The following is a 27,579-nucleotide window of genomic DNA, read 5'->3' as shown; positions in this document are numbered from 1 at the left end:
GTCATTAAGCAACTTACTTGGTGCAGCCCAATGTCTCACTCAGCACTTATTGTCAGGGTCCTCAGTGGGTATAAACTGGTCTAAATCCATCAGGTTCCCTGGCAATACACTGACCACACTGATCTACACCATGAGAGCTGGTGACTGTGGTCTCAGATGGAATTGAGGTGGTCACTGACTATGAGAAATACTTATCAAGCTTGGCTGGATGACGTATCATGGTATGTTTGTAGAGCAGGTGACTGCAGGGAGAGAAGTCCAGTAAGATCTCTGCATCTCCTCTTGTAAGGCGTGAGCAAGGTTTGGCCAGGCCATTTCTGCTCTTGCCTGTCAAATGCGCTAGTTCTGTATTTCCATTACATTAATTATGGTCACAGCAAATATTTGATTTCAGTGAAACGTGAAAGGAAAGGAAACTACTTCTTCCTGGCTTAGGGTGGGCTGGATGCAAGTCGGAGTAAAGGAGATGGGGAGAGAGCTGGGGAAGCAGCTCTCACAGTTTGTGGATGAAGTAGCATGAATATGTATGAGACTGTAATTGACTCCCACACGTAACCAAGGTGCCTGAAGGCCCAGGCGTCCTGGCTAATTGTTGTAGACAATTAATAACTTAGATTCTACTAATTCCATATCATGCTGTGCAACTCATTACAGGAGCAGAAAGTGAGATTTCTGCAAAAGCTGCCTGAAGATAAGGGAGTGTTTGAGATAGGTGAGAGATCCAGGCTCAGGGACAGAGAAGGTCACAGCTAGGCTGGCACCATTCTTGGCTCAAACAACAACGAAGGGTCGTTACAAATCACAGCCACAGCAGGAGACAGTGCCACTCACTCTGACCATCAGCCTTTGGCTGAGTTCTGGAGTCACAGTGAAGGAGAGTGCTCACCCTCTTGCTCCTCCCTGGAAGCAGGAGCTGGGCAATGAGTCTGAGGGTTTAGTAAAGCACAAAGAGATCAAACCACATTCTTGTCCTGTGAGCTGGCTTACACGTAGACCTTTCTTGTGATGATCCTGAATTCTGTAAGTCAAAAACGTAATTGTGTTGCACCCACAGGGATCGCCTGCAGACTGGATGACTAATGGTGGTGTGTGACTTCCTGAAGCCCACTTGAGGCTTTCATGAAAACCTAAAACCAAGTCTCCTTGAGAGGAAACATGAGTAATTGTGTTAGGGGAAGGGGATGTGGCAGCTGCCCAGTTTGTTCTCTGTTGCAGGGCCTGGAATAGATGTGGACAGTGTATGTGGGAGGACTCATGCTGGCATAAGCAATGCCTCCCTGTGTGCCCTGGGGAGAGCTGGTATCACTCTCAAGCCAGACTGTTTTCTAAGTAGTCTGAGCAGTGATGGACCCTGGTTTTCAAAGTCTAATAAAGCTCACTTTTGCTAGGTTTAATGCACTTGTCACAGCAGCATTCATCAAAAGCAAACAGCACCTGAGAGAGTGTAGCTCCCTGGTGCTTGAGCGCCCAGGAAATGGATGGTGCTCCAAGCCGAGATTTTGAAAGCAGCATGGAGTACATTACATCTGGAAGCAACTGATTTTTTATGGTGTTCCAACAAGCTCCTCCATTAGCTACCTCTCCCTTCCCCTTCATGTACTTGGGCTTGCTGGGGTTTTAACTGCACAGCTTCAGTGACTCTGTCTCTGTCCTATTTTAACTTTCTCTTGTTTCTTTCTATTCAAATTTATATTCAAATTTTTCCTGGAGTTTCATGCTACAGTTAAGAAAGTTCCTTCTCTGCAACTTTTCTATCCATCTTGCACAAATTCTGTAGCAGCAGTTATAGGTACCAGTCTTATGCTATAGTTTTATTCTTCCTTTGTACCACTTTTAACCCCCTCACCTGTCTCTTCGCTCTTTTTCTCTTTTGTCTAGTCTCCTTGCTGTACCCACATATTCCCCTGCTTTTTTACTTTCCTTCCTGCTCTTTTGGACAGCCTGACCATAGCAGAAGAGGTTCTGAAAAACCACAGTCCTTTTTCTGTGGGCTGAAAGGGGCTCAGTGTCCCACAGGTTGGTGCCCAGGCCTGGATTACAAGGAGGATCCTGGGGGGGATCCTGGATGCCCTGTTTTGGGGCAGGGTCATGTGAGCTACTTTGGATGGTTATAGAGATCCAAATAACTACAATTCTAAAATGTAACTGCAGGGAAAAATGGGAAATAATTATAAATGAATGAATGTAACAGACTGCTGATGGGCACTAGTGGAACTTGAATCTCTGGGCCTTATTAAAGTAAACACATCCATGCCACCCACCAGCTCTGGCCATTCTCACTGCTTTGCCATCTGTTGCAGGATGGCTGGATGGACAAAATTTCCATAATTTGCAGAATGTCCTCATGCGAAGCACAGTAGGAAGGCTGCTGATAGTTTTTGGTCTTCTGGCTCTGAGGAGAGACAAAGCTGGGCTTTCACTATAGGAAGGAGATCCAGATTACTTCACATGTAACTCTTCCTCTTTTGAGATTCAGAACTTGCAGAACTTTTTCCAGAATTTCATGAAAATCTCATTTTCCCCCAGGGACAATGAATTTCCCAAACATCCCATGGACTTCAACAAAACAATTCTCTGCCAGCACCTGAGGCAGTCTTGGATGCAAAATAAACAAGTGAAACCCAAGCCACACACACTGCTTGAGCTTAATGCAAATAAATCACAGACATATTAAGTTCAGTTCTAAACCTTTCTCTCCATCTTCCTGTCTTTCATGCTGTCTGTTTCTTGCCTAAGAATATTTTATCAGTCTGCCAATCTGGGTTTGTGTAGAGTTTAGCTTTTTCCTATGGCTGTATCTTGTCTGTCTGCTTCCCCGGTTATACTTCTCACTTTCCCTTTATACTAATAACTCTGTGTTGGTAAATAGAGACATGCCACCAAAAGCCCTAAGGGACACTTTTCTTCATTTTGAGTGACCAAGGTCTCTTTTGCAGCAATGGTTCTAGTTCTCAGCTACAGCCTCCACTGGAGCCTTCCATACTGGAGGCAGCACAGCTGGATCTGTCCCCACCCTGCCATGGCTGCAGTTCCATATGGACACAAACCCACTGACAGTGGTATTGGGCTCTGGTGAATGATGTGGAGCCACCACAACAGGCAGAGCTGGCCTGGAGCCACCCTCTTTAGCAAAAGGCAATCCATACCTCCTGTTTGCCTGGGCTGTGGTGCTCAGACACACATGTGGCCCTTTTTCTTGCTCTCTCAGAGAGAACCAGACCAGTCATTAGCTTCCTTACCCATGGGGCAGAACAGCCGTTCTCCCACATCAGCAGCTCTAGCAGGCTGATGTTCAGATGGAAATGTCTGCACAAAGCAAAAGACAAAGCTTCACTGGCAATAGGTGTAGGGTTTTGATTGCTCTCCATTTGCTCATGGTATGAAAACAGCACAATCTTTTATTCTGTTTCGTCATCCAAGGCAGGATGCTTTTCTTGGCTAGGTGGAAGGACCCAGAGATGAAAGAAGCACTTAGCTGCTTAGCTTCCCAATGTATAAATAGCTGTTGCTGAGATAACTCTGTGTGTGCTATTTTAGAGGAGGGACAAAATATTTGTTTGCCAAGCGGATACCATATAGAACTCCCTACTACTGGTATGTGAAATGTGAATAGACAGGTAATCAGTCATATGCTTCATTGCTAGGAACTGGGCAACCTCTCTGAGGTCAAAATGGAACAGGACTGATTTATAGCAGCTCTGAATTTGGTCTGTGTTTTCTCCCCACAGTTAATTTTTTTTGACAGTGGTAACATTAACAGGAAAAATACCTGATATAAATGTGTGGAATTTGAATGACATCTTCTCTTGCATTAATCATTAGGCTAGAATGTGCCCTGCATTTGTTACGTGCACTGGAACGTTTCCCACTTACTGTTCATGGTGATTTACACTGGGAGAGGAAGGTTTGATTTTGAGGAATCCTTTTGCTTGCTAGGAATTTCTGACCCAGAACCTTCCTAGGAATTTTCGGGTTTATAGGAATTTTTTGCTTTCTGCTAATTTTCTGACCCATAATCACTTCTGCAAGCTCTTCTGGTTCCTGAGTTGAAGAGATTGGTAATGTTTCCTGGTGTTTCCAAAGTGGTAGTGTGTATGCACCCTTGTTTCAACATGTGAATGGCTTAGTTTGATTTTTTGTCCTCCTCCTTTTTTTCCTAATTCTTACTGGCTTCCTGGAGCGGGCATTTCTCCCACCTGATTCTCAGAAACACTTTTCTACTGCCACTGCCAATATGCAAAACCTTCCGATTGTCCCCACTGCATAGCTGGTGGGGAAGGAGTAAGAGAGGATACTTTGCTTAAGCATATTTTACTTTTATTACTTCAGAAAGGAATATCTGAAACCCCAAATATTTCAACTTAAGCTAATATATTTTGGTTCCAGAAAGTGCCTCTTACAGAATTGTGTTTCCAGTGAAGAGCTGAAATTCTTCTGCTGGTACAGTAGAGCATTTTTTTGAGAAGCTCTTTATTCCTGTTTATGTATTTGGAAACAAATGGCCGAGTTTGAAAAGCTTTGAGCATTCACAAATTCTGTTACATGTGATGGGAGCTTCAAGTCTGATGCTTAGGGGTATAAATATAGATTTGAAACCTACCTTTTGGCATCCGGATTTGAACATCTTGGCTTTTTATTATCAGAATGCACTGTCTTTTCCCCAGAGTGACTGCTTCTCCTTGTGGTGTATTCCTTCTTTGGAATCTTGCCTTCATCAGAGAGATAATTTCTGAAAAGCATCAGGACACAAGACTCTGAGCCTGATTTCTGTCTGTGAGACATCGCAGACGAGAGGACCTGAGACTTCTGTGTGAAGGTCAGGCAGCTGCTAGGGCATTGCTGTTAGTGAAAATGCAGTTGAAGAGCTCAGTTAACAGCTCTCCCTCTGTGGTGTCAGGGGGGCTCAGGGGACTGGTAATGGAATATGGCACTCTTTGCCTCTGCTTTACCAGTTAATATTCTCTCTGGTGAGTCATAAGTGAAGGCTAGTGCCAGCTGACTGTGATTTTTGGCCTCTTTGATGTGACCTTGTGAAGTCAACTTGGTTTCTAAATGCCAGATTCAGCAGCCTTCCTTCAGCACTGCTCATGGGAGGGAGCATTGCTGGATGCGGTGGGAGGAGGTATGAGCAGGCGGTGGGTGGCAGAGTACAGCTTTGAAGGGGCAAGTTTAGAAATCACCAATTTATCCTTCTGAGTTCACTAACACAGTGTTCTGAGCATGGTGAAGGCGGCAAGAAGAGGCAACAGTGGACAAATAAATGGCACCCCAAATCCCGCCCACCACAAGCTGTACAGAAGGGAGCAGAAGGCTTGAGGAAAGTCAAGGCAGAGGTAACCAAGATGCCAGAGTGGATCCTGGGGGTCCAGGAACAGAGAAATAGAGCGGTCCTCTGGACTGCGATGTGCCTCAGACCACCCCCTCTCTTTATAGACACTTATTATCTATGTTTATACCATTAATAATCTGAAGAAAATCCGTCTGTAGTAAAAGTTCACTTATCGTGTCTCCTTTTCTGTGTTCAACTCCTACTATGATCTGTGTGGTAGAGTCTGTTTAGGGACAGCTCTTTAATTAGATGGCAGGTAAAATGGTATTGCATGCTGTATGGGTGGTCATGAAAAAGAAGAGTTGAACAATGGCAGAGAGGTTTCTACAGACTCCAGGGCTCAAGGAGGGGACCAATTCTATAGAAAAACAGAAGGGACACACAAGGCCAAAGATGAACTACGGAACAGCGATAGCAATAGCAATAGGAAAAGAAGAAGGAAAGGTTCAGCAGCATCCACCAGAGGAAGAGTGTTAAAAACAGGGCAACGCTATCCGAGTTCATTGGTCCCTGCAGGGAGACAGCTGCTACATTTGTTCTGCTGACTTCCACCTCAGATTGGCCTATAATGTATAACCTCACCAGGGGGCACAGAAATGGCCTCATCTCTCTCCCTTCCCCTATGTCTTCTGATGAGAACACTGAAACAGAGGAAAGGATACCTTATTCAAGGTCACACAGTGAGCCAGTGGCACAGCTAGCTGGGGACAAGCCTCGGGGCTTCTGGAGTCCCTGGCCTGCATCCACTGTGCATTCACTGGCACGAAGCAGCTCTGCAAATCCCGCATTCATTACAATACAATAAAGCTTTGCTGCCTGGGTCTTTCCCCCCCCCCCCCCCCCCCCCAATGTCTCTCAAAAACCCAAGACTGATTTGCATTTTAAAACTACCAGTTACAGCTCAGGAAAATGCTATTCAGTAGTTCCCGGAGCTCAGGAGTAAAGATTCTTTCTCAGTTGTTCTCTCCCAGTTCTTTTGCCTAAAACATATTTTTGTCCGAATTGCACGATACTTATTGCTAATATTTATGTCATGAATATTCATGACATCCTGGGGCTTCAAGACTCTGGTGGAAAGGCGAGCACAGGAGGCACAGCAGCCCTGATACTCCTACACTCCATACATACAGGGCAGAGCCGTCAGGGTGAGAAGGCTTGTTTGGTTAGGATGTGAGCTGTGGGGTACTAATGCAGTCTGGAAGCCTTTGGGGAATGCTGGTGAAACTCCATTAAACAGTGCAGTGAAGGCCTTTTAAACAAACAACTTCCATAAAACCATTAGCTTCACTTAATTGCAAGGAAAAGGCCCCACACGCAGCGGGGGTTTAGAATACGCTCTGCCTCTCTTTACATCTGTTTCTTTTTCTCAGGCAGCGCGCAGATGGGCCTTCCTTTCCCAGAGAGCTTCGGGACTGGGGAAACTCCCCCTGCCCTCGAAAGTGTAGGACTGTACCTGTCAGCAGTGGTGATTTAGGGTTCCACGTGCAAATTTACACTGCTGCTTGAATGCAGAAAAGCCTCCCGGGCTGTGCCGTCCTGTGCCCTCGTGCCCGAGCAGAGGCAGCTGCTCGCAGGCAGCGGGGCCGGCAGCTGCACTCTGCCTGCGCCAGCACCGGCTGCGGCGCTGAGCCGCTGTGCTCCCACCCTGGGTCACGCTTCCCGCTCGCTGATGTGGCTGAAGGCTTCCAGGCTCACTGCTGTTCAGATGGTGCCATCTGGCTCTCATGAAAAATATGAGAAATGTTATCCAATAAAAGGGGGGGCGGGCTGGCTGCATGCCTTCACCCCTGTGCTCTTTGGGGAAGCGATTGTTTCTGCATCGGGGAAATGTTTAACATAATTTTTGAGTACTAGTGTTGCCTGAGTAAGAAATAATAGGCTGGCAGTTTGAATTCAAGCCTGACTCGGTGGTAACTAGAAGCTATTTTGCTTGATCAGGTCAGGGCTGAGGTTTATAAATACCCAACATATAGAAATAGCTTGTGATGTGGCTTTGTTAGTTTTGTGGACAGAAAGGAAAGGTCCTTTTCCTTGATGTTCCATCAAGCAGGATGTTTGGGTGAGGAAAGACGAGGAGAAAAAGTCCCAGTCCTCTGACAGGAAGGCACTAGGAAGCAGATAGCACAACTTCAAAAAGGCTGAGGGATGTTTCTAAACAGAGCGTTTGGTCCCCACTCCCCCCTCTTTTCCTCTGAAAATATGCTGTATCTGCAGCTCAGCATCCTTTAGGGGTTGCCCCCAGGAGCTGAGGGGTGTTGGATCTATCTGCAGATTCTCCTGGGACACTTAGCTGGCAGGTGATGAAACTGTCTCTGGCTTTGAGGGCTATTGCCCTTTCTTCCTGGGCTTCTCCATTATTTTCTCTCCACTTTATTAAGCTTACTGGTGTATTCAAACAGCCTTTGGCTTTGAGCCCTGGCTAACAGCAAGCACTTGGAGAAAGCTGCTCAAACAGGAAAGGTCTGAACTCCCACAGCCTGATTCTGTTCTCAGCTGTGTCACCATAAACCCCACTGACTCCTGAGCACCTACTCTGCAGTGACATCTGTGTAGCTGAGATCGGGCCCACAGACATAAGCCCACTCCTTTTTCATGCACCCACAGTCTTGCACTCACTCATGTACAGTGTCACCCTTTGATCCAGGCGCTTCTCTCTAACATTCAAGCACAGACATTCATTTATGCAAACACTGGTTGCCTTGTGTATGCTCCAGGGACATGCTGGCAGACTCTGCATGCACTCATGCGTACGCGCTCACATGTATGCATTTCACCTTGCTGAGCCTGGCTCCCAAGCCAGCAATGGTGTTTAATAGAAGTTCACTGCTCAGTTGTTACCTGGCCCTCTCTGCTGTATGGCTTGCTGTCTGGTGCAAACTTGAAAGCCTTTCAGGCAATCAGGCAGTAATAGACCTTGTGGAAGCTGAAAGTCCCCCAGATAAAATTTACAAGGCCTAAGAGAGCCTGCCTGGCATTATTTAATGCTTTAGTAATGAGCACCTGAACAGGAAAGATTGCTTGGGTAGTTTTATTCTGCATAGATGAGCAGTCAGAATTTCAAAGAGGGGCCATAAATATAAGCAAGCAGAATGGCCGATGGTGCCTGATTGTGGTGTGGAAGGCAGTTGTGCTGAGGCTCTGAGAAGGTTAGAGAGCATGTATAAACGAGAAGATGTTTTCCTTCAGCTTCCCAACTCCAAAAGCCATCCTTTAACCAGGAATGGCTTCAGGCGCAGTAGCAATCCTTTTTTTGCCTGCTTATGACTGTGTGCCTCTATGCATGTGGCCAGGCATTTGTGAATACGCAGCTTGCTAACTAAGACTGCAATACAGTGCTAATGTCTCTTGGTGTCATGCATGTGTTTGTGTACCTGTGTGGTTAATGAGGACAACAGCAGCGTGCAGCACCTCAGTCTGTGTGCTGTTTGCCAGTGTGTGTGTGGGGTTAATAAAAGCCACAAATAACGCTGATTCTTTGTAGATGCATTTTCATTGTTAGTGGAGCCTGCAATAAAGCCCTTGAAACCTTTATGTACGGGTGTGTGCAAGTAATGTAGGTACAGTTCAACACCGTCTGTGGTTATGCGCATGGGTAGTGCTGCTTACGTAGACAGTTCTAACCCGTGTCTGAGTAAAACGCGTTCAGTGTTGCTGATTTAAACTAATAGTGAACTATTTATTCATTTTGGCAACACATGCTGTTTTGTTGAACACATCTGTGAGGCCTGAGGGAGGGAAATGATAACAGTCATAGGCTGATGCTCTCTGAGCACAGAGGGGCATAGAAAGAAATGTTAAGCCAGGTATGAAGATTTCTACTGTGCACCATCCTGCCCCCCCCATCCCCGAATATTTGAAATGTTTGATTTCCTTCTAATGCAGAATGAAAAGAGACTGAAATCACAGAAGTTGCTATAGAGCAGGACTGTCAACCCCCAGTCACTCCTTCCCATCCAGTATTCCATTACAGGGCTTTTCGAGTGCTGTGCAGACCCCTGTGCATTCATGGAGCAATATTTAACAGATGGATGGGGCAGTCTGAGTGTCTCTTTATTGACAGGGAAAGACATATTCTTCATGCATATGTTGTAGGTGCTAACACAGCAGGAGAAACTTCTAGTTCAACTGAGGGCTAGCACAGCTCTGTGGCACGTGTGTGGCAAAGGAAGCTGTCATGTGTTTATGCTGTGGGAAAACAATGTACAATTTTTAAAAGCTAAAGCTGTCAAGTTGATGTACTTCTGCCTGTGGAGAGATGGGTATGATTCATCTGTGAGCAGGTGTGTCAGCATCACTTTGGGTCTGTCCGCCCCTGTGTGCATCGCAGGCCTTGGTGCGCTGCATGCTTGTGTGAAGAGGGGAGCAGGGGGCTGAGGATGGGCTCATACATGTGTGCCTGTGCCTGGAGGGCTGCTGGAAACACTGCCGAGGAGAATCGTGTTATTGTCTAGTTCTGATACACAGTGCTGACTGACAACTCCCTGCAGTTTGCTGGGCTCTGCTGTGTGATTGATCGAGCACTGTCCCTCACATCAGCGTGGGCTCCGCTCACACCACCGCAAAGTTAGAAAAAGCGATTTTCCCCTTTACTTGTACACTTGCTGTTTTCAACAATATTGCTAAGCCCTCACCATCACATTCTCTGCAGAAACCTCCATCATTGGCAGAAATGCGCGAAGCTGGTGGAATGCAATTTTACTTCAGGAGCCTCATTAAATTTGCATTCCTTGGAGCCCCACAACGAAGATGATGGCCTGGCTTTGTCTGCCAGGCTTCCTGTTCACTTTAAGCAGTGTACCAGAAAGAGCACAATGCTTCTGACACAGCTGCCTGCCGGGAGACAGGCTCAGGTGATGGGCCTGTTTTACCATGCTGCGCTCTGTTACTGACTTGACAAATCTATCTAAAAACTGGGGTGACAGATATTTTCCCTAGGTACCCTCAACATTCAAATAAGCAAGAATATTGGACAAAACATGCTTAGGTCAGCTCTGTAATGTAGCTGGATTAAAGGCAATTTCCATCAGCAAGGTACTGACGTCCTGCTCTTGCAGGACCCCGTGCTGCAGTACCAGGCCACCCTGGTAAACAGGCCAGGGATGGGGGAATGTCCTCTCCCTGCCTCAAAACCAGAGCAAGTCACAGAGGAGCACACGATAAATAAACGCAAGACCACCGTATCCAACAGTCTTAGAGGCCTTCTGTCTCAACACTAAGCGAAGCCCCTGTACTCAGGGATGTCTTTATGACAAGCAGGACTCCTTCAACCCCTGGAAGCCAGGGCAAGGGTTCATGGCCAGGTTAGGCGACCAGCTGCATAGAACGCCTAGCTGCATAAGGGGAGAGTGTGAATATCTGAAACGGATTTTCTCTACTACCCTAGTAAGCCTTGCCACCTCCCATTTAATGACTCCCACTTAATTGAGGGATCGTTGCTGCATACTTCTGCTGCTGAGTACATATAGGTGTCTCCTATAAGGAGCATGTATTGAGCGGTGAGAGCGCCAGCAAGGGAGCCAGATGAGTCCTTCCTAGAGCCCTGGCTTTTAACACGGGGGGACCTGCCGCACTGGCCAGCTGCTGCTAAAGTTTCTGGCAGTTTCTGTTCCAAGATCTGCCTGGTACCGGTGTGGTGGCAGTGCCTGTACCGGGAGCGGGGGGTGGGGGTGCCCACCCTGGCAGAGCCGGGTTCCCAGCCCCTAGTCCGGAGCCTGTTCCACAGGGCACCCCTCGCCCCGGGACGGCAGCCTGGCAGCCCGAGCTGCCTCTGCGGCGGGCGGGGCAATCCCGGGGCGGCCCGAGCCCCGCAGCGCTCCGAGCGCATCCTGGGCTCCGGGCTCCCGGCTCCGGCGGCCGCTCCGTTACCCGCCCGCTCCGGTACGGAGTCGCCCTGTGCCGCACACCTGGGCCCGGCCGAGGAGGCCGCCCCCTTCGGTGGGGCTGCCTTCCCCCTCCCCGGCGGGGCTGCTCCCCGCGGCGGGGCTGCCGCTCTCCCCTCCAGCGGGGCTGCCCCCCTCCCCGGCGTGCCCCCCTCGCCGGCGGGGCTGCCCCTCCGGCGTTCCCCCCGCGGCGGGGCTGCCTTCGCGGCGCCGCCGCACCGGGGGGCGGCCCGGGGCAGGGTTTATAGCGCGGCCGCAGCGCCGCCCGCAGCCCGGCGGGGCGGCAGCGGGCAGCGGCCGCGCCCGGAGCTCCGCACCGCTCCGCGGCGCAGCGGTGGGGGCTGGCGGCCGCCCGCCCCTCCGCCCTCGGGGGCCGGCGGGCAGTGCTAGCAGCCGGCCGCGGCGCAGGGCAGAGCGGCATTAAAAGGCGGCGGCGGCGGCTGAGGCGCGCCGCTGGCAGGCGGCGGGGCCGTGCGGGCTGCGGGAGCGGGGCACGCCGCGCTGCAGGGCGGGCAGCCCGCACCGCCGCACCGGCTCTGCCCCGGCATCGCTGCGAGCCCGCGGCCGCCCGGGCGGGCGGAGGTGAGTGCTGCGGGCGCGGCGCGGCGGGGGCCGGGGGGCGCAGCCAGCCCCGCGGTGCGCGGCCCCGGGCGCTCGGCGCTGCCCGGGAAGGTGCCGGGGGTCGGTCGGGCTCCCGGGTCCCGCCGTGAACGCGGTGGGTAAGGGAGCGCGCAGCTTGCCAACGCTCCCCTCCGCCCCACTCCGCTGTTTACTTTTTTTTTTTAATCCCTCCAACCCCCCCCTCCTCCCCCCCCCCCCTTGTTTTTTTCTCTGCGAATACAACAGCTGAATCCCGCAGCTGTGTGTGCAGCCAACTCTCCCTGGAAGCTCTGGAGAGTTCATGAATGCGCGCGGAGGAGAGCGTCTCCCGGGGGGCGGCCGCTATAATGAGCCGATTGAGCGGTGCCTGCAGCAGGGCTCTTCTCCTGGGGGAAAGTTGGGCGCAGAACTGAGCGGCTTTGTGTCCCTGGCAGCACGGAGGGCTGGCCTGCTTCCCAGGGGAGGGGAGGGCCAGAGAGGCGTCCCCCCGCTCAGGGCTGTTAGTGGGTCCAGACAGGCAGGATTCTCACCTCTGGCACCAGCTGCTGTCAGATCTTTGCTTTAAAGATGTAGAGACTCATGTACCAGGCACGTGTAAAGTAACCCGCCTGTTTCGTACTGGCTTGTGTAGACATTGACTTTTCCTGCCTAAAAAGGAAATTTTCCTTCCTGAAAGGAACTGGCCTTTTCCTACCCGGGTCACTTAGTAAGGACATTGCATCGCTGAGCATCGGTCCGAGCTGCAGCCCACTCCTGGGCCTTTGCCAGTCCAGGTGGTCTGCAAAGGCATGCTGCAAAACAGCCTGTCTCCTGCAGAAAATGGACTCTTTGGTGTTTTTTCTTACTCGGTGATGACCAAACCAAAAGAGTTGGTCTGGCTGCCACTGACCGGTGTTGGAAAGCACTGGAGAAGGGTAGCAGCTGAGCATAACCAAAAACCTCTGGGACAGACAGGGTGAGGTGAGTGGCACGTCCCTCAGGCATGTGTAGGACCTTGCATCTACCTCATTGCTGCATCTTGTGTCACCTGCACTTTTGTTTTATGCACAGGCACAGCAGCGTGCTGGTTAGCAACCTTAGTTTATGCAATTATTAGGATAGTATTTTGACAGCTGTGCTAAGCCTTTTAGGGTTTAATGTAATGTGCAAGCAAATAAGTTCCTTTCAAACAAGGCTGATGCATGCCCTCTTCTGCAGCTGCAAGACATATGAGTCAAGTGGGATGAGGACTTCTGTATTGGAAGAGAAGTACTTTTACAATTCAAATGACAGAATAAACACACAGACTTTGTGCTCACAAAGCCACATGCTGATATACATAAAATCTGCTACCCTAAAAGCTCTATTTCTTAAAAACAATTTTCCCACAAAAATCTAGGTGAGATTTTGAAACTAGCTTTCTGTTCTCACCAGTAAAACTTTGCTCGGGGACAATATTTTTTCCTCTTCCTCCCCAACAACCTTGTGAAGTGTTGATAAAGATATTATCCACAGCATCAGCTTCCTTTGATTGCTCTTTTAGGCTGTGTGTCTAGATGGAAACCTAGCAACACAGTAACTGTATTGAAGGGAGATGTTTCAATAGCTACACTTCTTTTATCACGCTGGATGCATCTTCAGAGGTTAGACTCATCAAGCCAGTCTCTTTACCCCTTTGTAGCCTTATAGTTTGGTTCCCTAAGCCTGGAATAAAACAGACCTGAGTGAGTGAAGAAGACAACAAAGTTGGAATGGAAATGCTTAATATGATAGAAGATCCGTTCCTCCTTTCTTCCTGCTGCCCCTGTGAATACCTGCTGTTCTCCCATGGAGAAAACACTGTGGAGGGAGAATGCTTGTCTAGTAGAAAAATGATTCATGGGGAAACTGTCATCAGCATTTGTGACCATCTCACATAGACACATGTGGGGAACAGCTAAGGGGCAAATGACCCAGAGCAATATATAACAGTATCATATGTGAGAACCAGACCGATGTTTGGGAAGTAGCATCAGCGTTGTTCCAATCACCCATTGTGGTGAAGATTGTGATTCAGTTTCTGCACTGTATGGGGCCAAATTCATCCTCGGGGTGGGGGGGAGAACCCACAGCCGCCACCATCTGAAGTCACTGACGCTGTCTAGGTTTACCTCCTGGCTATATTGACAAATACCCTTGTTGTGCATAACCGTTCTTTACAACGGTGGAGTAAGGCACTTGTAGGGAGTGAAGTGACAATATCTGACTGGCTCAGTGTAATTTGGGGGCACAGAAAGGAGGGATTTCACCAGTGTGAAATTCCAGATAGTTTTCAGGTGTTTGGGGAGAATGTGTTTGCTGGGTGCTAAAAATTCTCTCAATTCCTGGTATGTCCTTGGCCACGACTCCTAAGATCTTATATTTCTTCAGTATTAATGAATTAAACATCACAAATGCTTTTGTCAGGCCAATAGAAAAAGTGGTTAAGTTACAGGAGAACTTTGCCTCTGTATCTGTAATTTCTGAACTGTCAATGACACGTGTTTTTACCAAGCTGTATTGTGCAGGACTATACGTATATGTAACTGTATAGCATGAGGGTGACAGGCTGTGTGCATTTTGGTATGGCCCTGGGGGAGGGTATGCATACAGTATTAACAATTTGCATCCAAAAAACCGCAGCACATCTGAAATCCTCTTGTGATGCCAGTGCTCGGAGATAAGTGCTGCTTATACAAAGACTTGCCTGTTGGGTACAAGTACTTAATAAGTAAGCTTGACTGAAACTGGAGAGGGATAGGAGTTCATACCCTGACGGCATATGGAAAATCTGGATAAACTGTGATTTTATTTTTTTATTATTATTATTATTTCTGAATTTTGAACAGGTCCTATTGTGAGTCCCAGGGTCTTGGGGTGATGCTGCCATGGTCTCTGTGCATGCCAACACGCAGTAAATCCTAGCAAGACTGTTTAGCGTGAAGCATTTAGCATACAGTTGGTTTAATCCTCTAATCTTATCAAGCACTGACATAAATGAGAATTGAACAGATTAATTAATTCTAAAAAATCAAACCTCGTTACATTTCTCAATGTAGTGCACAAGATTTCTCCTTTCACTTACCTGATTGGCTTATTTTTTTATCCATTGTTTGTTTCAAAGTATCAGACTATAGATGTGGGCTCAGTGGTGAAAGCTACTCTGTAATGGGCTCTCCTCTGTGATGCCAGTTTATCTGCTCTTTAAGTCGCCTCAGGGGATTTCAGGACCTGAGCAGTACTGTGGTTTGGGAGGCTTGGCTACTGGAAGCTGCAAGGCTGGCAGAGGGAAGAGTTGCTGGTAAGTGTGGGTGCTTGCTACCTCCTTGGTGGCAAGACCTGTTTACTTTTTGTTCCTTTTGTGCCAGTCAAGAGGAGTGAAACATGTCCTTTGCCTTCTTCCTTTCCACACACCTCCCTGTTTCTCCCTCTATAGAGAGATAGTCCTCACAAGGTGTGCGTGCGAGTTGCTATTCGGCTCCGTGAATGTGTGGCCAGGGGCAGGAGAATGTGTTTCCAGAAGTTGGGATGAAGTTGAACAATGAAATATTAGTTTCTAGCACTCCCTTATGTCTCCCCTGTGATACCAGAGAACAGGCTATCTCTTTAAATGATTGATTTCACACAGATTTACTTGAGTTCATTCATCTTGATGCAGCTTTACCAGGGTGAATTTTCTGAGGTGTAGCCTTACTGATGTCTTTTCTAAGGGCTGGATCCTGCCTCCTTTCCTCTCGCAGAGGAGTTCCTTCTTTCATGAATAGCTCTGCTGCATTCAGTGAGACTGTTTAAAGAGTAAGGTGCTGTGGTGCCTGTGACTCAGACTAATGCAAGTCAATTTAAAGGACAGATTAAGCGCAGTGTGAGTATGGATTGCAGTGCCTGGCCCTTAATGAATAATTCAGGAACATGGAGGAGACAGTATAAGAGTTAAGTGCTTAATCCAGCTCTGGGTGAAGTCAGCAAGAGACTTTCCACTGACCCCAGCCCAGAATATGTTTCAGCAAAGGCTTAATTGTGAGTTTGTAAATTGTCCCATTGATGGCAGCATGCTTCAGGCATGAGCTACAACAACTGTCTGAATTAGCACCTGGTAGAATATTATTTATGACCCTCTTGCCTGTTGTGCTGTCACCAAGTGTCCTCTGCAGCACCATGAGAGTTTTCTGAGGTCTCAGCATAGCTATTGAGTCATACTTTTATAGTATTGAAAAACAGAAAAGACTAATAACTGGAGTGCTTCATTTAATGGGAGAAAATAGACATAGAAAGTTGGGCAAAACGAGCTTCAAAGCTTTAATTTTGGTTGCTTAGAGCTGGGGATGGTGGACTCCTTTTGCAAGAACAAGGCACTTGCATGTCATACAGACTTCACCAGGACTGGACACTCGCCACTCCACAGCTTAGGAGTCCACTTGTGTCTGTTCCTGCCAGTGGCTGAGTACATTCTGCCTTCCTGGGGGTGATTTGAAAACCCCGGCACTGGAACTGCTCCTGGGATACCCTTTGTGGTGGGGGTGGCAGAGCAGCTGTCTTCTGCTGATGGGAAGCAGAGGATGCTCTGCAACCACAGCTCTTTTTTTATGCCGTGGGTCACGGTAACTGTGGGAATCCTGTCCTTCCAGCTGCCCCGGGGTGATTTGCTTTCCCATAAAGATACAGTTCAGTGCTAGTCATAAGCAGTGCTGATTGACAGCAGCATCATTGACTTGGAGAGGCCAAGCATCTCCTCTTTCTTGTAACTCTGGCAGTATAAAACTTCCAGCGAAAGCTGTGCCCTTGCTCTCAGCCTGTGGCACTGGCAGTGCAGTGGGCTTTGCTGGTCCGTGGGGAAGCAAGCACGCCGATTGCAAAGCAGGGCACCCCAGGCAGCAGCTGTCTGCTGCCCTGAAATTAGGGCTTCACTCATACCTGACCCTGTCTTCCTGTTTTGTTATCTCTGCTTGCTGGGAGAAGAGGTTTGGGGAACAACTCTGGGATGCTTTCCCTGCCATCTGCCTTAAGGCAGCAGGCTTGAAAGTTGGCACAGTTAATTCCTGATCTTTGCCAAGCTCTGTTAATAGAGAACAACTCCTCCTGAATAGAAGGCGGCAGTGCTTGTTACATAAATAGTGGAGAAGGGGGAGAGGCCAATGTGTTTGCAGGGGGTGAAAGACATACTGGCAGTCGTCTGGTTCTTAAAACTGCTGCTGGCCTTAACTGTCTGTGTCTTTATGGGGGAGAGTCAGAGGTGACAATCATTTTTCTGCCTGGACTTCAGGATATGGCTTCTGGGGCCTGGTTCTGCAGCTGCGATCTCACTCGCTCTGTGTAAATGCAGTCACATCAGTGAAGTCACTTTGGATTTGTTACTGGGAAAGCCAGCCCAGAACCTGCCTGCTAAGATAACTAATGTGGACGGACTTGTAGAGGCTTCAGGGTATCCTGTCTGATGTTGTTGCCACAGATTCTCTTCCTGTCTTACTTCTGCATAGCAGAAACTTCTTTGGCTTGAACACAGAGCAGGGTTTTGGGAGCTCTCTAGTTTTACTCTGAGCTCACTTGGCTGTCTGATATTGGGCTAGCAAGTCACAGATTCTCTGTTTCTTCATCTATTTGTGGTGACATATATATTTAATAAATGTCCTACATTGAATTGGCATTTTCATTTACAGGAGCATTGGCTCAGTACATTGTTCCTTTCACAGTCAATCTACAAAAATGTATCACGGGAACCCTGTTCCCCCTGCCTTCCCATGTTCTTAAAGGACCTGTGTGTTTGCAGACCAGTAGCAGAGAAGGAAATTCATGTGTCAGCGTTACAGGCCCCTGCTGGGTATCAACTCCTTTATAACGTATGACATCGAGCATGGGAGGAGCTGGGGTGTCTGCTAATGGGGAGATTGGGAAGAGTTGGGTCCTGTTGCTGCTCTGCCACAAATCTTGAACAGATCTGGAAGGTTGCTGTAGCAAAGGCTACTCTGGGTTTTGGATGCCGCGGTTTTTGGTCACCCGCATTGTGTCACTGTTAACTGGGGTTGTAGGTATGGCTGCTGCTCCCCAAATGGCAACTAAAACTTAATAATGTTAGTTGTAACTTGCCTGGTCTGTACTTAGCTTCTGTTAAAGTCAGCAAAAGTAATGGCTGAATTCCAGCAGAGCTGGAGCTAGATTGCGGAGCTGTGCTTAATTAATTTATAAACTTGCATATGATCTGACCTGTTTCCCTAGAGGAATAAGGAAATTGGATCTGATAGGTGTTTGCAAAGGGTTTATGTGGTCTCTGATAGAAGCTGATATCATGCACAAATGCAAAGTGCTCTTTGCTCCTAAGGGGGTGTGCTGTCTGTTGACTTGTTTCTTGGCTCAGGTTTGCACTCAGGAGCTGAGAATGAATTGCTTTTGAATGCTGTATTAAAGTCTGTGGAGACAATTTGGAAAAAAACCCAAACCAGCACCTAATCCTTTCTACTGCTTGGGGTATTGCTGAACATGCAGCACACTTGATTCTCTGAATCAAGTAATTTGTCGTCTTTTTTTTTTTCCCCCTTCTTTTAACAGGGAAAAAATGAATACATGAAGAAGATGGGGCTGCAAACTGAGATTTGAACTAGAACCCAATGGGGCATTTTGAATGTGCCTGAGAAAAGCCCAAAGCAACCCTGACTCCTGCTTGCAAATCAAACCCAGCCAAATCCTCTGTCTTCATATTTTCTCTGCCATCTCTTTCCTTCCACCTCCTTCCTCGCATACCCTCCCACTTGCTCTCCAGCTAACAACTCATGCGCCAAGTGTAATCTCCAAGCCAATTTTTATGGCTGAGTTGAAATGGAAAGGTGGACAGGCCTACAAGAGCATGAAAGTGACTCAATAAAACAGTGGGCTCCATTTAAACTGAGGGCTGTGAGTCTGGACAATATAGACAACAGCTTGTTTTGAAACCTAAATCTGTTTTGCTGGAAAGCTTGGGCTGGTTCTTGAACAGCACAGAAAGCTGCTCCTTCTGGTGCCTCCTGCCAGCAGTTGGGATTTCCAAGCTGCAGGCCCAGGCATTGCAGTCTGTGGCTCTTCGGGACCCACTGAGCAATGTCTGTGCCTTGGACTCGCCCGAGTGTCAAATCTATGGCCATGCTTTTAAACAGTGTGTTTCAGACTGATATACATGCTTTGAGACATTTTTTTTCCCACATCCAAATTGAATTTTACTTCCAAGGCTACCCTTTCTCTCAGTCCTAACCCTTACATCTCAGCTCTGTCACTTAATATGGGGCTCAGTGAGACAACTGAGTGGGCAACTGAGCTGTGGTCTTGGGTGTTCTTTGGTCCGTTTCACTCCTGTCACCGATGTCAGTATACTTGTGCACAGGGCACCGCAGCAACACTGCAGCATCATAGGGAGCTATAAAACACCAGCCTATGACAACTGGAAACAAGATATATCAGCAGGTAAATGTTTCATCCCCTGTGGCACTGCTTAAGCTGAAGAAAAGAAGCTTCATTCCTGTAAATCTGCTATGTTGAACTATTTCCTTGGAGAAGGTTACCTCACACTAACTGCAGAGTTCATAGCATAGGTTTCTGTGGAAGTGGTACAGTAAAGCATTTGACCTTATTTAGATTCCAATAACAGAGAGCTATACTGTAAGTAGCAGAAACAGATTAAGTTAAGACTGTGATGACATTTTCTTTACAGACCTCTTGCTGTTTCTTGTATTTCTGATGTGTTGTGGGGGAGGTCATTCCTTCTGGATCCAAGTCTTGGCACACACGCAGCTGAATTTATTCCTGCGTGTATACCACCTGCCTACATCCCCATCTATTCTGTTACGTTGCAGATCCTGGTACTGTTTGCGTTCCCATTCCTCTGGCTGATTCAGGGAGTAACTGCAGTGAGGCTGTCCCTTTACTCAGCCAACTGGGGCTGGTTTCCAGAGGGCCAGACACAGCACAGGGCAGTGGAGTGAGTCCCTTTGAAAATCAATTTACAAATGTCTATGCAAGCATTACTCTGTGCTTGCTTGTGGCGGAGAATTCCAGGAGGCTTTGGGACAAGGCACGTTATGAAAGGGTGGAAGATGGGGTCTCTGATTCTAGAATATGAGGGCAGCTCAGAAGCAGATGATGTGATTTGCCACAGGAAAGCTAGTAAAACTTGATAGCAAAGCCATAAATGTTTCCTTTGTTTTTGTGTTTTAACTGCAGGACTTGGTCCTACAGTTAGCACAGGTAGCATCTCAGCCTGTGAATGCCTGGCTGAAACTGGGATGCAGTAAGGAACTGGGAACAATTGCCTGAAATGCTTTGATCCTTTGCCAGATGGCAGTCCCTTGGTATCCTTTGGGCTGGACAATTGCCGTTCAGGAGCTGCTGAGCTCGTGCAGCTCACAGGACTGTTAATCTCTGAATCTTTGGTGGTAGAAGGGGAATAGGGACAATGGTGGCATCTGTGTCTTTCTGAACTGCTCCTGGGCTAGGCTTAGATCACGGCCCTCTGGGTCTGTGTTGGGACAGGGAAGAGGGAAGGGACACTGCTGCTCTGAGCTCAGTCCTGATGGCCTAAATCTGCATCCTACAGACATGGCTTCACTGGCCAGCTTCTGGCAGCAGTAACCAGCGTCATTTCCCTCCTTTGCACAGGGACTAACAGGAACCAGCTCTTAGCGTCTCTTGTCTGTATTAGGAAGCATCCTGGACTCTCCCTGAGATTAATGTGTCATTAAACCAGTTTGCTTATTTTGAGACCCTGCCCCCTCCTCTGCTAATGGTCTGCAGGACTGTGCTTATTGAGCTGTGGTAACATTTAATGTGAGTTTCTGCATGGTTGGTGCAGCTGGCAGTGAGCTTTAAGTCCTTGTACTGGCAGGGGATCTGCCGACGTGCTGTGTAGGCACTCGGGCGTCTTGTCTCGTCTCCACAACCTCCCCATCCCCTCAGGAAGTTTCCCCTCTGTTCTGAAAAGCCTTGTATTCACCCGGGTCCTGCTCTGGAGCAGTCAGCTGTGGCACTGGAGGCTCTCCAGTCTCTGGGTTTTACATGTCTGCTTTCAGATTTCTCCCTGATCCTGGGAAGATGAAAAAGCAGTGCTAATTAATCTAATTCCAGAAGCACCAGGTTTTCATGGGAGGAGAGCAGCTAGCTGCATATGCTTCAGAGAGAGAGAAGTGTGGGAGGTAAGAAAGACATACCTGCTCAGTTCCCGCTTTGTAGGCTTCTGAGAGCCAGCTAGCTACAACCTACTTTGTGAGTCCCTCCTGATCCAATAGTAAGTTGTTCATGGGTGACAGTAGTGTGGTTTGCTGCAGTTATTCCCACTCAGCTGTAGTGACTGTCAGGATGAATTCTCCCCAAAATTCAGGCCCTCATATTCTCGGAAACAAGAGGCCATATCTATGCCACAGATGAGCTCAGGTCAGTGCGTGCAGCTGGAACGGTGCATGAACAACCTTAGAGATGTGTTCTGCTTCCTCATAAGAGGACTACAGCATCATCCAGGGCTCTTTCATGCCAGTACGTGGAAAGCCCTGCTGAAGAACCAAGTATGACTGAAATGCCATGGGAGCTGTGTCCCCACCACAGATTGCAGTCCTCACAGCCTTTCTGTTCTGAATCTGGCATTTTCTGATGTCAATAAATTATAGCAGCAAAAAGGCAAGACCTTTAGATCCATCAGAGTGAGGCAAGGTAGCATCTGGAGTGAGAAACTCTTGAGCCGTATGACTCAGACCCATGTGCAGGTGGGACTTTCTCCCTGTGCTTCCTTTTCCTGGAAGGTCAGTTTGAGGAGCAGAGCTGGCTGAATACAGACACTTCAGGTGAAGGGGAGTACTTGCAATGTTTCCTTTTAGCCTTAATTGTGCTTTTTATGTCGGAGTGGCAAGGAGATGAAAAGCTGCCTATGCTGTGGCTGACAAGAAGGACTGGCAGCACAGGTTGGCATTCCTGCCTCAGCTTTCATATTGCTGCCCACAGCACCACAACCAGCAAAATCCCATCGGCACAAACTGCCACTTAGGCTGCTGGCAAGAAAGCAGCTCGTGTGCACGGTGAGGAAGAAGTCGCCCTCCTCCTTCCCAGTGATGAACTAGCAGCTTATGGGGAGACTCTGGAGAGGGGCCTTTCGGAGAGGGTGTTTTGATTAGTCCCAGAAGCAGAGTGTGCACACAAGCAGGCTATTGCTGGGGAGCTGCAGATGGAGGAGAGTGCACAGCCAGCCCTTGTCTTCATACTTCCTCCTGCTGCAAGGAGCAGGTGTGGGGAGCAGGGTCAGAGCTGGGAAATGCAGCTGAGCATAGAGCGCTATCAGTGCCCACAGTGACGTAAACTGGGGAGCCTGGGCACAGGGTGGAATAATAAATGACTGTCAGGCGCTGACAGCAGGACTTGGCTTTCCTTTTCAGGGTGACAGTGGTCTGGGAAGCTTGAGTTTATCTATGAAAGAGCAGCACACAGCATTTGGGGGGATGGCAGTTTATTCCAGGGGCTTGGGAATGGGTGAATCCTCTCCGTGGCCTAAGATTCCTTCCTGGAGCGAGTGACGCTTCCTGGGATAATAATACAAGGCCCTGGTTTGTGGCAGCCATCTGTATTCAATGATCTGTAAAGGCTTTGCTGTGAACACAGGTGCCCAGGGGCAGACACTGGAGTGTGGAAATCCACGTGCCTTTAACAAGCCTGTGATCTTGGGTCTCCGGGAGGTGGGCCCGGGGGGCTTTTGAAGGCTGTGTGGCAGCACCCAAAGCACACAGCTGATCCAGAAGCCAGCCCTTTACTTAGCAACAGCAAGTGGCTGAAGCTCAGACAAAATCTAAGTAATTTTTGTAGTGGTTAGGTGAGTCATTTCTGAAGCATATCAGAGGCTCAGCTTGCTTGGCGTCTGTGCAGAAACCCGCAAGTGCCACATGCTTGAGTGACAGCGAGGCCTTATCATTAACACAAGCAAGTAACTCAAGTGGTAGACGTGGCACAAGGCTGCGAGGCATGTTTTGTGAGATTATAACCAAGAAGCTGTCTTCTAACACCTACAATCATTAGTTACAATAACCAGGAGCAAATTGCTTTATCAGGAAATGAATTTGCTTTGGCAATGACCTGCATGTTAGTGATGTTCTTATGTGGGTTTACCTCTGTAGCAATCCTGGGGTGGCAGGGCACCAAACATGTGTGGTTTGATGCCAACAAATCTGGTGACCTTACCCTTTGAAAAGTGCTAGTTTCAGTACTTGGAAGCAAGTGTTTTGGGGCGATGTATGGTGTCCTTTTGGATATGTATATTTTTTTTTTATTTTAAATCCGTCAGGATACAGATTCTTCCTTGAGTCATTCAGGAAATAGCACCCCAGGACAGACCTTGTGGTTAGCCTGCTGGAGCAGTGGTGGGGCTGCCTCTGTTTCCAAAAATAGTGCCATATGAAGGTCTCCCCCTGATCCAAGCTTGTGGGATCGCTCTTTTTCCTAATTCAGGAAACATTCAGGAAAAGTGTGATGTTAAAATAGGAAACTCGGATGGCTGAGCTAGTTCTTATTTGTAGGCATCTTACTCCTAGCAAAGCACAGTGGAGCTGCTTTTGCTTTCCTTTTTGCTTTTGCTGTACACCCTTGTGTGGATCACAACTGTAAGGTTACCTTGTTTTTCTTGGTCTGTTGTGTGTGCAGGCAGTGCCTTCTCACATCGCAGAGCAAATGCCTTTTAAAACCAGTGTCTCTGTGCTTTCCCCATATAGTGATCTTGCAGTTCCTTTCTCCACCCTGTTCCTTGTCCACACGGCCAGGTTAGAGGTGAGGAGGGATGAGGGAACTGATGGTCCTTGTGCTCTGGCACTGTTAAGCCTTTCTGAGGTGTGCCAGGTACTGGCACCCATGTCACTGGTTAGCGTAGATTGTGTGAAATTGGCTCTCCCTGTGGAGGCTGGATGTACCTCACCAGTGTAGGGGTTACATTGCACAGCAATGGTTATGCTTCACATTACAGCTCAAATTGTACCCACAGAACAAAGCCGAGCTTGTAGTTTGTTGCACAGCCTCCATCTGTGCCGTGCTGTGCACTCCAAGAATTTGGGTATCGTGTGTGTCAAACTAGGCAGCCAAAATACATCTCTTTTTCTTTTTTTTTTTTTCTTTTTTTTTTTTCTTTCTGATCTCCTGAGCTCCCGCATCTGTCACATGCGGACTATACCACCCCCTCCTTCTCAGAGATGCTAAGAGAAGATTCAGTTCAGTCCTGTTTGTTCAGCCTTCAGACTCTGTCGTGACAGGCAGTGCTGAAAAGCTCATGAGGAAATTAATAATTCTGCCTCTGAGCCAGGCATGAGCAGCGTGCAGGAAGCGAGGCGTGAGACCACACACTGAACAATGAGGAGAGAACAAGGTAGCAAATAGCTGGTGGGTTCAGGGAGCATCGTCTATCGCATGCAGTGGTGGAGGGCAGAGGTCTTGCCTTTAGACACTGAGCTTGGAAGAAAAATTGCACGGCAAAGCGTTTACAGAAGGGGGGCAAATTAAGGATGCTGTGTCAGCCCTGAATTTGGCATTTCCTGACTGGTGAGTGCTTGACTTTGCAGCTAATCTTTCCACACTGTTTTTGGCATGCAATTATGAGTAGATCTAATCAGTGCTTGTCAGACACCTGGAATAGCAGGCAGGTGCAGGCAGGAGATCCTTGATATCGTAGGCTGAGAGTGCTCTAACTGCCCTTTGTCCATTCTGAAAGCAGGTTGATAGATCATGGAATCATTTCGGTTGGAAAAGACCTTTAAGTTCATTGAATCTGACTGTTCCCTTCCGTTTCCAGCTGCTCATATCTTAGGGTGTAGGAGTGCCTGTAGGGGGAAGGAAGGGCAGGAGAGTTAGCAGTGAAGGAGGGCACCTTGTTTAGGAGTGACTGTGCATGCTTGTACTTCATAAAGCTTGGAAGATCAGACAGTCCTCCATCCTGTATATAGCCCTATCTGTTGTCTTGCCCCCTGTGGGCAAGTTCAATTGCAGACAATAGAGCTTTAAATACATATATTTTAAGATAATTTTATCTAACTTTTTCCCCAGCAAACATGTTTGCATCATTGTGTTGCAATTCCAACAGCACTGTGCTGCTGGAGCATTCTGATTTCATTCTGATCTGAAAATGCCTGGGGTCTGGCAATGTTTTTGTGTATCTTATCGAAGGATTCAAAGCAAATGGGAAGGGAAATGCAAAGGGCCCAGAAAGCAAATAGATTAAAGCCTTGTTGCTGCATTGTGCTGTACAGCTGGATAAGCAGACCTGCTTGATTAATAGTGGTGCAATCAGCCCAACCAGCATTTTAAACCAGTGTCTTTAAACAGCACGTGCATCTCTGGGCTTGTGTTCCACTAAAACAGGTCCTGTGCTGTATCTTCAGGCACAGGTTCTAGTCAATGGCTGAATCAAGCCAGTGTTTTCAGAAGTGTTTCAGGAGACTCAGGCTCAGGTGCCCAGTCTCAGGTGTCCTGGGGCAGCTTTGCTTTCCCAGGAAGGAGTGCAACACCTCTGAAAGTCAGACCTCCATTTAGGGGCCCAGAAATTGTATCTAATTCCTCTTTACGGTTTCATTTTTCCCACTCATGAAAGGCAGTCTGCACTGGCAAAGGGCAACACACAGCTTACTCCATGCACTCAGTTACAGCTGTGTTGATAAAGGGAGAGCAGGGACCTGAGAAAGCCCTTCTGCATTGTTTTTTAAAGTGATGTTTCTAGACCGGTCTCAGTGATTCAAGTGCAGAGCAAAACTCTGGTCCCGAGTATCACTGTGGTGCCCTGCTTTAGAGTAGGTGTACATTAATGATGCCCTCCGGTTGTTTTACACAGCCAGAGCTTTGTACAGCGTTCCTTAGTATAACAGGGCCTGGGGGGCACTGTGTCCATCCATGCTGTCAGCTGTGCATCATTACAGAGAGGTGGCTTTTTTCAGGAGCTGGGTGCTCTTGGGATGATTTTACAAGCATGAAAGGCTATTTCTCTTCCTCTTAGAAGAACTTTATACAACTAACAAAGGGGCCTAAAGCGGCCTTTGGTAGAAACTCCAAGAGTTTTGAGGAATACAAATAGGACCATAAAACTGCTAGTTCTGCTCTGAAAGCTTTGCCCATGGGAGAAATGAATGTGAAGTTTAATTATTTTGTCGATAGGAATCTCCCATATTACAGAAATTGTCTTTCCCTCCCATTCTAGCCTTGTGCTTTCTTTCCTTTTTTCTTTCTAGCTTGCTGATGCACAAGGCTTCCTTTTTCCTGTAAGAAGGAACAACTGAGTAATTGAAATGGAACACTAGTGAGGATTTTTTAATCTGAAAGTCAGCATTAATTAGTCAGGTCGGGTGTAATTAGCTTCCTCATCTGTCACTGCCTCTCCCCAACTTGTCAATGACTTTCTTCTATCCTAGATTTTACTGAAAAAAACGTCTGTCATGTGGGAGCTGCATGGGGGATTTTCCTGGTTGGGGTGCAAGTGAATGACAAGCCCTGCAGGGCTGTTGGGGTCTGAGCTGGATCCCACCTGCTGCTACCAAGGACAAAACTCTTGCTGATCTAAAGGTCTCCCAGGTCTGGCTTTGTCCCTTCTTTTCTGCTGTGTGTCAGGCTCACAGGAGTCATAATTATTCCTACCCTGTGCTCCATCGCCCTACAGTGCTTTAAATCCTTAATTCATGAATCCAGTCAGACTGGTAAATTGCAGCAAGAAGTGGAGGATGCCCGGGTTAGATAGAAGGGCAAATACCAAGGGGCTTGGAGGCCCAGTCTGCCAGCCACTGGTTGCTCTGTGATAGTCATCCAGGAAGGAAAAGGATGAGCCTCTTCAATTGGGCACCGGTGGTATTCATGGCCGTGCTGCTGAGGTTCAGCTGCAGGTTGTCTGGTGTGCAGGGCTGGCAGCGTGGCTCAGATCAGATGTGAGATAGCCTCTATGCTCCTCTGGACAGAAGTGCCCATTGGCACTGAAAAAATAGACTTGGCAAGGAGGCCTTTCTTGTTTTCCTCCTAGTCATGTTTCCACACTGCCGCTGCAGCTGCCAAGAGGCAAACCAGGTCATCAGCTGGATCCTGGCATTACTGGTACCTTCCATAAAGCTGTGTGTCTTTGTACCAACACAGGGTTGGAAGATGTGAGTCTCTTTGGCCATATGTCTCTTCGCTGTGATGGATTTTCTGAACTCACAGCTTCAGATCAGGCAGGACCTTCATCCTGGGACGGTGCTGAAACTGCCCAGCAGTCTGAAGGCTGAATGCTAAGGGAGGAGGCTTTCTATGTACTGTACTACAGGCTAATTCTTCCTTTCCCCTATTGAATCCCCCTTCTACCCTCCCTTTCCAGCTCTGTTTTCTACAACATCCCTCCAAGCTCAGCTGTGCTGCTGAATCAGCAGCTCGCTGGCCTCTCCCCGCTTCCCCTTTCCCCATCCCCAGGTGGTTCTTGGCTGGCTGAAGGAGTGAGGCAGCACAGGTGAACATGTGCCAACGCCAGGCTAGGAGGGGGTGAGCTGAACAGGAGCTGTGCAGGCCCAGCTTTGCCGGAGCAGCACAGCAGCTGTGGATTCTATGCAGCCATTAGGCAAAAGGCTTGAGATTTGTCCCCGCTTCGCAGCATACTCGCTGTAGGCAGCTCTGCAACCCTGCTGTTGGACTTCATCCATACCATGGTAGTGTGGGGAAGGGAAAGGGCCCCACGTCTTCCCCTTGTCGAGTACCCTGGGGAGAGCTGCCCCTTGCTCTGCCCTGGCCATCAGTGCGCCCAGTCGGCCGCTGCATGGCTGTGCAGGAAGCAGGAGCTGCTGCAGGCTCCGAGGG

General features: G+C 48.3%; 1 protein-coding gene across 10 annotated transcripts in view; it reads left to right on the top strand.

The window, feature by feature from the left end:
* The window catches only part of DISP3 (dispatched RND transporter family member 3), a 157,153-nt gene that overhangs the window by 49,590 nt on the left and 79,984 nt on the right, over window positions 1-27,579 (top strand). The window contains exon 1 of one of the 10 annotated variants that reach the window (XM_080380924.1): window positions 11,386-15,106. The exons of 7 other annotated variants lie outside the window; for them this stretch is intronic. The gene's annotated coding sequence lies outside the window, so the exon portion shown is untranslated. Of the gene's footprint in view, window positions 1-11,385; window positions 15,107-18,345; window positions 24,322-27,579 lie in introns of those variants that run through there. 2 more of the 10 variants (XM_080380922.1, XM_080380923.1) reach the window with 2 other exon arrangements.

Source organism: Falco punctatus, assembly GCF_963210335.1.
Source record: "Falco punctatus genome assembly, chromosome: 3".
NCBI lineage: Eukaryota > Metazoa > Chordata > Aves > Falconiformes > Falconidae > Falco > Falco punctatus.
Note: the sequence above shows the minus strand (reverse complement) of the source record. Positions and strands in the feature narration are given on the sequence as shown.